Source organism: Mastomys coucha, unplaced genomic scaffold (assembly GCF_008632895.1).
Source record: "Mastomys coucha isolate ucsf_1 unplaced genomic scaffold, UCSF_Mcou_1 pScaffold22, whole genome shotgun sequence".
NCBI lineage: Eukaryota > Metazoa > Chordata > Mammalia > Rodentia > Muridae > Mastomys > Mastomys coucha.
The window spans coordinates 36,131,185-36,140,380 of record NW_022196905.1 but is presented as its reverse complement, the minus strand read 5'-3'; the positions used below and the strand labels follow the sequence as shown (position 1 = coordinate 36,140,380).

General features: G+C 43.8%; 1 pseudogene; it reads left to right on the top strand.

The window, feature by feature from the left end:
• The first annotated feature begins 4,022 nt into the window (after positions 1–4,022).
• Positions 4,023–8,338, top strand: LOC116104520 (annotated as a pseudogene).
• The last annotated feature ends 858 nt before the right edge of the window (positions 8,339–9,196 follow it).

Sequence of the window (9,196 nt, the reverse complement as noted above, 5' to 3'; positions counted from 1 at the left end):
GCAGGTGTTCCCTTTGTTGGTTATGCCTTCTCCCATGATATGAAACCCTCACCAAAACTGATCGCTTACACTTCATAAACTCCAGATCAATTACCCAAATAAATGTATGTTAATTATAAAGCACTTGGTTTTTGGTATTGTGATAGGAGAACAAAACAGACTACTAACTCATTGAGTGCTGAGAAAGCAAGCTATTTGATGCATTAATTTCATGTTTTTCTTAAATTTTATGTGTATAGGAGTTTTTTCAACATGTGTGTACAGCGGCCATGAAAGTCAGAGGAGGGTGCCAAGATCCCCTGCAACTTAAGTTATGGATGGCTATTAGCTTTCATGTGGGTACTGGGAATCAAACCCAGGTCCTTTAGAAAAGCAGTCAGTGTTCTTAACCATCGAGACATCTCTTCAGGCCCTAATTTTATGTTTCTACTATCTTTGCTTGTCCAGTTATCCACATAACACCAAAGATGATAATCTCAATTCAAAGAGAAGGAATCAAGACCACAGGACTTACTATACTTTTTCAAGGCACAAGACTAGTTCTGGAAAGAGCCAGGATTCAAACTCTCATTTTTTACTCTATTTGTTGCCAAGACAGAGAGTTTATGGAAAGAATAAACTCAACCTCATATCTATGCTTTCTGGATCATGTGACCCAATGTCTCTTCTCTTCTCTGAGTCTTGCTAGAATCTACAACATGTGATTTTGGACTCACAGCATTGGAATATATTCTTGTAGAAAGTGAATGATATAATGCACAAAAGGTTTTTAGATGTTATTCCTAAGCAAGGAAAAGACACTTCTAAGAACTGAGAATTCCTTTCCAATGTCCAGGCCATGTCCTGCTGCCTTCTGGAGCAGGAAGAAATTGCCCCTAGTTTCAACACTTCATAGCTACTCGAAAGTAATAAATATCTTTTATTGAGCCCTGACTATCAATGAGACATTAAGCCCTACAGTGTCTACATCTCAGTAGCTATGTGAGGCAGGTACAATATTTTTCTCTCTTGAGGAATCTTAGACAACCATTTATGATCACACGACTTCCCTTCCCCCTCAACAGCCATGAAAACTCCTCTCATTGCAGAAACATCAGGAAACTTGGGTTCACCATCACTTCAGAACTCCTTAGCACAGCTCAATGCTTGGGAAAGCCTTTCCTTTTATCACACGGGATCTCTAGAATCATAGGTAGTTCTGAGCCTGTAAAAGATGCTCAGTGGGTATATATAGGAAAAACGAATGCCTGTACTTCACAGACTCAAGTTCCTAAACCATGAAGCACTGATTCTGTATAGACTGAATAATATAACAAATTAGAAAATACTTTTGTGAAGCATGGATATATGAGCCAGGAATCCACTGAAACTCCTCCTATGAATACCAGTTTTTCTAAATCTGAGAACTGACTTCATTGCTGTTAACTCTGCACCTTCCCTTTGCCAAAAGCATGCAAAGAAACAAGGGTTTGATGCAACTTGGTTCTACCATGTATTCCGATTAGCAGGAAGAGCAGTTTATTTTGAGAATGATGCAAAGTAAGATGGAGAATTAAACAGAATATTTGAACAATGCTTGTATAGCGTGTCCTTCAGGATCTAACCCTTTAAAAGAAGAAGGAAGAGGGAGAAGTTTCAAGCATCTGTATTCCTCTCTCAAGTTGAGGACTTTGCCTCACCTCAACTGGCAAAAAAAAAAAAAAAAAAAAAAAAAAAAAAAAAAAAAATCTATAAATATTAAAAGATGCTACAAGCTTCGTGAGGAGAGTCTGCAAAAATGGAAGATTATCCTCCCTCAGTTAGAGAAAAGATAAAAAGGAATTGATGAGTGAAAGATGTTTGTGGGTAGAACTTTTATCAGCACTAGGGTGACTCAGAGCCCCTGAGAGAGCTTTAGAGTCCTGCGGGGGCGCCCAGTGAATGTTTTATCCCCAAGTCTTTCCGTTGATAAAACCAACAGGGCTACACTTGGAACCCAAACTGGCTCCCTATCGTTCTCCTCAAGAACTGGACTGCTTTTCTGACAGCTTGTGTCTTCTTTTTGAATAATCGTCCAGAAAGCGTCCTTATGGATGGAAATTCTGGCTTATTATAATGCTCCCTACTTCCCACTTGCTACAAGATATGCACAAGGGCCTGCTGCTGCCCCCTAGGGGGAGGCACAGGGAGGACACAAAGCTGTCAAGAATGCAGAGCCAACCTTGAGCTGATTTATCTTGCAAAGCCCTGCCTGTGCAGCCTCTGGCTCATGTGTTACCATGGATATGTTCTCCAGGATGAAAATCTGACTAATCTCTGCATCTCCTTTCCTGCTATACACCTCCATCTCAGGTCCCACGTTTTCTGGTTTCTAACTCTCTTCCTCAGTTCCCTCCTAATAGGTACCAGGACTTTTTTTTAATCAAGTGTGAAAAGGTATATTACAAGGTATATACAAAGAAATAGCTGCCAGGAGGGAGAGAGTTAGTTCAGTATGCTTGAAGCAGCCTATGGAGGACCACGAGAGTATCAAACAGGAATGGATTTGAGAGCAGACACTAAGAACAGGTCAGTTTTGTGTGGCGTCCACAGAAGCTGGTAAGATAGGGTAGCAGACTTGTTATTCCTTAGTAGGAGAGATTTTAGTGGATTCCAGGACACAGAGCTCTCCCTAATGTTTCATTTCCTGGCCTTGGAGAGATCCAGGCAAGAACACAGTAGTACCCTATGAAACAAAAACACTCTATATAGGGGAAAGAAAGTTCTAGTCTAGCTGATGCTCATGGTTATTTATTGTCTCTACATATTAGCTGGTCTTGGAAAGGCTCATCCCTCCAAGGTCATCAAAGTCCCAAGATGTTAAAAAACAAAAATTCAATTAAAATGTTAAGATTGGCTAAGATAAAAAACTCAAGATATAGCACATACTGGCAAGGATGGGGGAAAAGGGAAATACTGTCCCATTGCTGATGGAATTGCAAATTTGCACAACCATTCTGGAAATCGATCTGCTGTTTTCTCAGAAAATTGGAAATAGTTCTACCTGAAGACTCAGCTATACCACTCCTGCACATATACCTAAAAGATGCTCCAACATATAACAATGACACATTCTTTACAATGTTCATAGCAGCTTTATTCATAATAGCCAGAAACTGGAAACAACCCAGATATCCCTCAACTGAAGAATGGATACAGAAAATGTGGTTCATTTATATAATGGAATACTAGGCAGCTATTAAAATCAAGGGCATCATGAATTTTGCAGGCAAATGGATAGAACTAGAAAATATCATCCTGAGTGAGGTAACCTAGACCCAAAAAAGACATGAATAGTATGTATTCACTAATAAGTGGATATTAGCCAAAAAGTACAGAATACCCATGCTACACCCCACAGACTATAAGAAGTTTAACAAGAAGGAAGGCCCAATCGAGGATGCTTGAATCACACTTAGAAAGGGAAACAAAATAGTCCTAGGAGGCAGATAGAGGGAGGACTCTAGGTGGGAGTGGGGAGGTGAAAGAGGAGGGGGATGGAGAGGCAGGATCATATACACGGAAAAAACAGGAGAGAGGCCCAGAGGGCCAGAAGAATTGTGGGGCAATAGTCTGTGCAGGTAACCTGGTCCCGGTTAAGCAAAAGGTCTGGAACTCCGGAGACCCGGTGGGTGTTAATTTTCACCTACATGGGACAGAAGGTGTTCGACCACGCCTCCTGGACCCCTGGTTCCTGTTGCAGTTACAGCTCCCCCCTATGCCCTCCGCAGGAGCAGTGAGTGATATTGGTCACGTGTTAGCAGCACCAAGCCTTCCTACATGCAAATAAGTTTTCCCCAAGCTCTCAGTCCAAATCAATGAGAAGTACCTGCTGTCAATTCCTGAATCACTTCCAAAACTGGATATGAATCCTATCCAGGGAATTAAAGGTGTGTGAGAACTACTCTGTCGTCTGATCGTTTTGTTCTAAGAACTGTAACACTTGAGAAGAGGTTCTCAGCCTGAAGCTGCGCCACACTCCTCACTGGCTAGTCGGCCTCTCGATGGCCCAGCCTGACCTGACTCAGTGCAGGGCAGCGCAGAGTAACTAACTGAGTGAACTGGAAGGCAAGGCAGAGACAGAGGTGAAGCCAACTATAGCAGCAGAAGCTGCGGGCAGAAGCTACTTCTCCACCCTGTCCACATTTGCTTCCCTTCTCCAGAACTCTCACACCAAGCCAGGCCAGAGATCTCTGTGAAAAGACCCTGGTACACAGGCCCAGAGTCTTGAATGAAATGAAAATATTCAGCTACTGGGGATGTGGGGAAAAGGGGAATCTCTAGGAAGTCTCAGAGACCTTCAGATAGGGGAGCTCCCAGGAGTCAACGTACGTGACCTTAGCTGAGATGCCTAATAGTGGGGACATAGAACCTGAAGAGGTCACCTCCTATAGCCAGGCAGGACCCCCAGTGGAGGGATAAGGATACCAACCCACCCACAAAACTTTCTACTCAAAATTTGTCCCGTCTAAAAGAAATGCAGGGATGGAGCAGAGACCAAAGGAAAGGCCAACCAATTGCTAGCCCAACCCAAAACCCATCTCATGGGCAAGTACCAATCCCTAATATTATTGATACCCTGTTATGTTTGAAGATAGGAGCCTAGAATAATTGTTTTCTGAGAGACTCTACCCAGCAGTGAACTGAAACAGATGCAGAGACCCCACATACAAACATTGCACAGAGGTCAGAGACACATAAAGAAGAGTTGGGAGAAGGCCCTGAAAGGCATGGGAAGCCCTCAGGAACACCAACAGAGTCAACAAACCTGGGCCCCTGGGAGCTGTCAGAGACTGAGCCATCAACCAAAGAACACACAGGAGCTTGAACACGGCCTCTGTGTACATATGTAGCAGACAGGCAGCTCAGGCTTTATGGCTACCATGTCTGGGAGAGGATGTGTGTGGGAGAAGGGGAGGAAAGATGGGGTGAAGGGCTCTGTGAAGGAGCAGTGTTTGGGATGTAAATTAATTTATTACATAATCAGTTAATTCACTTAAAAAAAAAAGATATTTTGGCCTAGTAAAAATCCTCAAGGTATTATGTAAGCTTTTGGTGAATTTGAAAAAGACAGCTTCATCAGAAATTTATCATGTTCTTTCCTACTTTCAGGGATAATACAATAAATTGTTTGCAATGATCAAAATAAAATATGATTCCTGGAACATAGGTAAAATGAAAGCAGAATGATACAATACTGAGTGCAAGGAAGTTTAATAAAAAAAAGCATGAGGATGAGGAAAACTAAGGTGTGGGGAAAGTTAATCAAAATGAAACCTATATGGAAATACCATTTTTAAGCCTTGTAACTCTACTCAAGACTATAATTGGAAGGGATACTAGAATACTCAAAATAGGAAAGAAGAGGGGGGGATACTGGGCTAATGATTCACAACAACTCCTTAGTAAAGCCCACTAACTTGAAGATAATTAAAAACATAATCTCAGAATCTTGTGCAGAGCAGAGGTGCCCTTCACAAGTAGACCGTTGTCAAAAGAAAAACTCAGCACCAGGCATAATAAGGAGATATATCCCTATGAGATATTAGGCAGGCCCCCAGAATCTCCAAAACACTGATTATCCAACATAACTAGATGGTAAGTCCCTACTGCTGAAGATACCACATTCTTTGGTTGCTGAACTTTGAGAAATCAACCGCAAACTAACTGGGAAACTTCCTCCCTACCGGCTAGCTTTGATGGTTCTGAAAGGTGTTTTGCAGGCTGCTTGGGGGAAAAAAAATCAATGTTTTTATCCAGCATTAGACTGTGTGTGCTGCCATACTGACCTTCCAGTGAGATGTGCTCACTGGCTTAATAATGGCATGCCTGTCATGACGGTGACCAACCATTTCTGATGAGACTTGAGGCCTGCCTGTTTCCTAGGAGAGAATTCATACCTGATATGTCTAAACCTCATCGAAGCTCATGGCTAGAGATATGATAGGACTTACAAATTGGACATGCTGTTGCTATTTTGCTAAACAATTATGCAACAAACTGCCCTCTAAATGTCTGTATTTATACCTATGGGTCTGTGCTGCTCTCAGACTTGGTCAGGGAAGCTTCTTTTATGCAGTGAATGATGGTTAATTCAGATAATCATAACTGTTCAAAGTACTGTGAATAAATGACTGCTAATGCTTACTCCTCAAAGACTCATCCACATCACCTCCTCCCACAAAGGTCAATGAACATCCCAGAAGAGTGTCAACCAGAATCCTGGAGGGTGGAGAGGAGTGATGTGAAATGCTGTCTTTCAAACATAAGAGAATGGCCTCACCGTAAACTCCCAGCAGCTGTGATTATCTGAGCAAGACCTCTTAGAATCAAACCAGCAAGAGTTCTAGCATGGATGAGAGAGAGAGAGACTCCAAAGACCTCACCCTATCAGAAGAGCTATTAACAAAGCAGTTTGCAGCTGTAATGGTGAAAGGGTAATTTTTCTTTGGGGGTGTGGCTCCTGGTACGTGGCCCATGATCTAGTGAGTGGTCACAGGCCTGTGTGCATATTGGCACCACTAATTGGACTCAGAAAGAAGGAAGAAAAAGAGAAGGAAGAGGAGGAAGAAGAAGAAGGAAAGAAGAAGGAGGAGAAGAAAGAGGAAGAGAGGAAGAAGAGGAGGAGGAGGAGGAGGAAGAAAAGGAGGAGGAGGAGGAGAAGAAGAAGAAGAAGAAGAAGAAGAAGAAGAAGAAGAAGAAGAAGAAGAAGAAGAAGAAGAAGAAGAAGAAGAAGAAGAAGAAGAAGAAGAAGAAGGACGACTATGACACAGCAGCAGCCACAAAAAACATGAATTTGGGAGGGAGATGTGTTTGAGGGGCATCCAGAGAATGTTAGAAGGGAAAATAAATAAATTGCACCCATATATGAAATTCTCAAAAAATACATTTAACATATTATTTTAAATAGTTGATGAAATCTTAAAATAAATTGCCTTTCATGAAAACAAACAAACAAGATATGCTTAAGGAAATTTCCACTTCTTTAAGCACCCTAGGTGGGCCACTCTCAAGCACATTGATCCCCTGCCGGTAGTTTTGTTACTCTCCTTGTTGCTGTGACAAGATGCCTGACAAAAGCAGGCAAGGATCCTTTCACAGAGAAAGGAATTATTTCAGCTGATAGTTCTAAGGAAATGCGAGGAAACATGATATCTATGGAAATCATGGCAGCGGGAGCATGTGGCCAGTGATTATAATACAACAGCTCTTGGGAAGTGGAAAGCGATTCAAGCTGACCCAGCTCTCTTTTTTTTATTCAGACCATTTCCCCAGCCCAAAGAATGGTACCACCCACATTTAGGGTCTTCCTCTGTCAGTTAACCTAATCTATATAATCCTTCCCAGATATGCCCAAAGGCTGTATCTTTGGTGATTCTAAATCGCGCTAAGCTGTCAATTACTACCAACCATCACAGGATCTCAAAGTTCTCCTGAAAGTTGTATCTCTCAGCCCTTAATGCACTTCAGGATTAGCTGGAGAACTTCTTTTAAAATATGCTAACTTCTGAGCCTCATGCTGGACTAATTGAGTCAGAGTTGTAATAGCTTTAGAATTTCTCTCTCAGGGCTGTGGCAGCGGGCGGGCGGACGAGAATCTAAGCCCAGTGAGGCCCTGAAGGTGAAGAGGGCGGCAACTGGACCTGATCGGGGGGCAGAGCCAGTTCCAGGGGCCTCAAACCGAGCGTGGAATCCACGCCTGAGCCTGGTGTGGAAGCGAAGTCTGGGTCGAGTTGAGCCTGAGCCAGACCCGGAGCCCAGCCTGGGGCTGCTGCAGGACAAGCAGCCCATCGAGCTGGAGGATGTACTGGGTCTGCAGTGGATCACGGGTTGCTACCTGCGCTCCCCCTGAGGAAAATATCTACAAGATTGACTTCATCGGGTTCAAGATCCAGGACATGGACTCAGGGACTGTCCTTTTTGAAATCAAGAAGCCCCCTTGTTTCAGAACGGTTTCCCATCAACCGGCGGGACCTGAACCCTAATGCAGGGCACTTTGTTTGCTACCAATTCACATGTGCCTTCCTCCGCCTAAGGCTGATGGAAGCCTCAGTGGAGTTCACATTGGGAGACAAAACGTAATCAAGAGGCACTACTTTCAAAACCAGCTCCTCAAAAGCTTCGACTTCCACTTCGGCTTCTGCATCCCAGCAGCAAGAACTCCTGTGAGCACATCTATGACTCCCCGCCTCTCTCCAAGGAGATAATCAGTGAGATGATTTGTCACCCATCTGAGACACAGTCTGACACCTTCTACTTTGTGGATGATCGGCTGGTGATGCACAACAAAGTAGACTACTCCTACAGTAGAGCACCCTGACCCCCAACACTGCCCCTTGAGGCCCCTGAGGCTCTGGCCCTGTGCTGTGACCTCTCCGACATCACTTGGGGATGGATCCAGTGGCTCTGGACCCCGAATCAGTCCTGAGAGGAAAGGTGCCCAGCATCCCTAGGCAAGCCTCTGAAGCTTGTGGGAGGGGCAACAGGAAAGGCTGGCTGACCCCATGTTCAGGAAGGCCTCCTGCAAGAGGAGGACTTTTGGATGCCTCACTAGGTCCACTGGGCCTGAGTTTCAGAGTAGTGTTCCCCTCTTGACCATGACTAGATCGGGTTAGGGACCATTCTCTGTCCCTTGCCCACCACCTCCAGGCTATTTATAGTTGCCAGTTCACAGGCAAAGATCCACAGTGGGTACCCTGGTCTCAGCCCTGGACTCCTCCATCAAGCACCAAGAAACTGCCGGAGGTGTGAGAGGGGTGGGTCCAAACTGCTGCCTGTAGGACCGGGACAAACTGTATATAGTTTTCAATAAACCTTTTCTGTTCTTGGAAAAACAAAACAAAACAAAACAAAACCACTATCCCCTAGACAGGACTGTGGGGTGAATGCTGAGAGATGCTGGCTTTCAATGGTGCTGATCCTGAATCACCTGGGAGTCATCACCAAATGGTTTGCTGTGGGCTAAAATTTACTAAGCATGTATCTGAGTCAAAACCACCCATATGCTAGACACACAGAAATTAATGGTATCATCTTGTCCTCATGGGTTTCACCGAAGCATGGATGAAATAGATCATGTTAATGGAAATTCCTGTTAAGCTTTAGGATAGAGCAGACAGAACACTGAAAGGTAGCCAGTATTAAAGGACCCTGAAGAGGAATCAACACCTGAACTGGG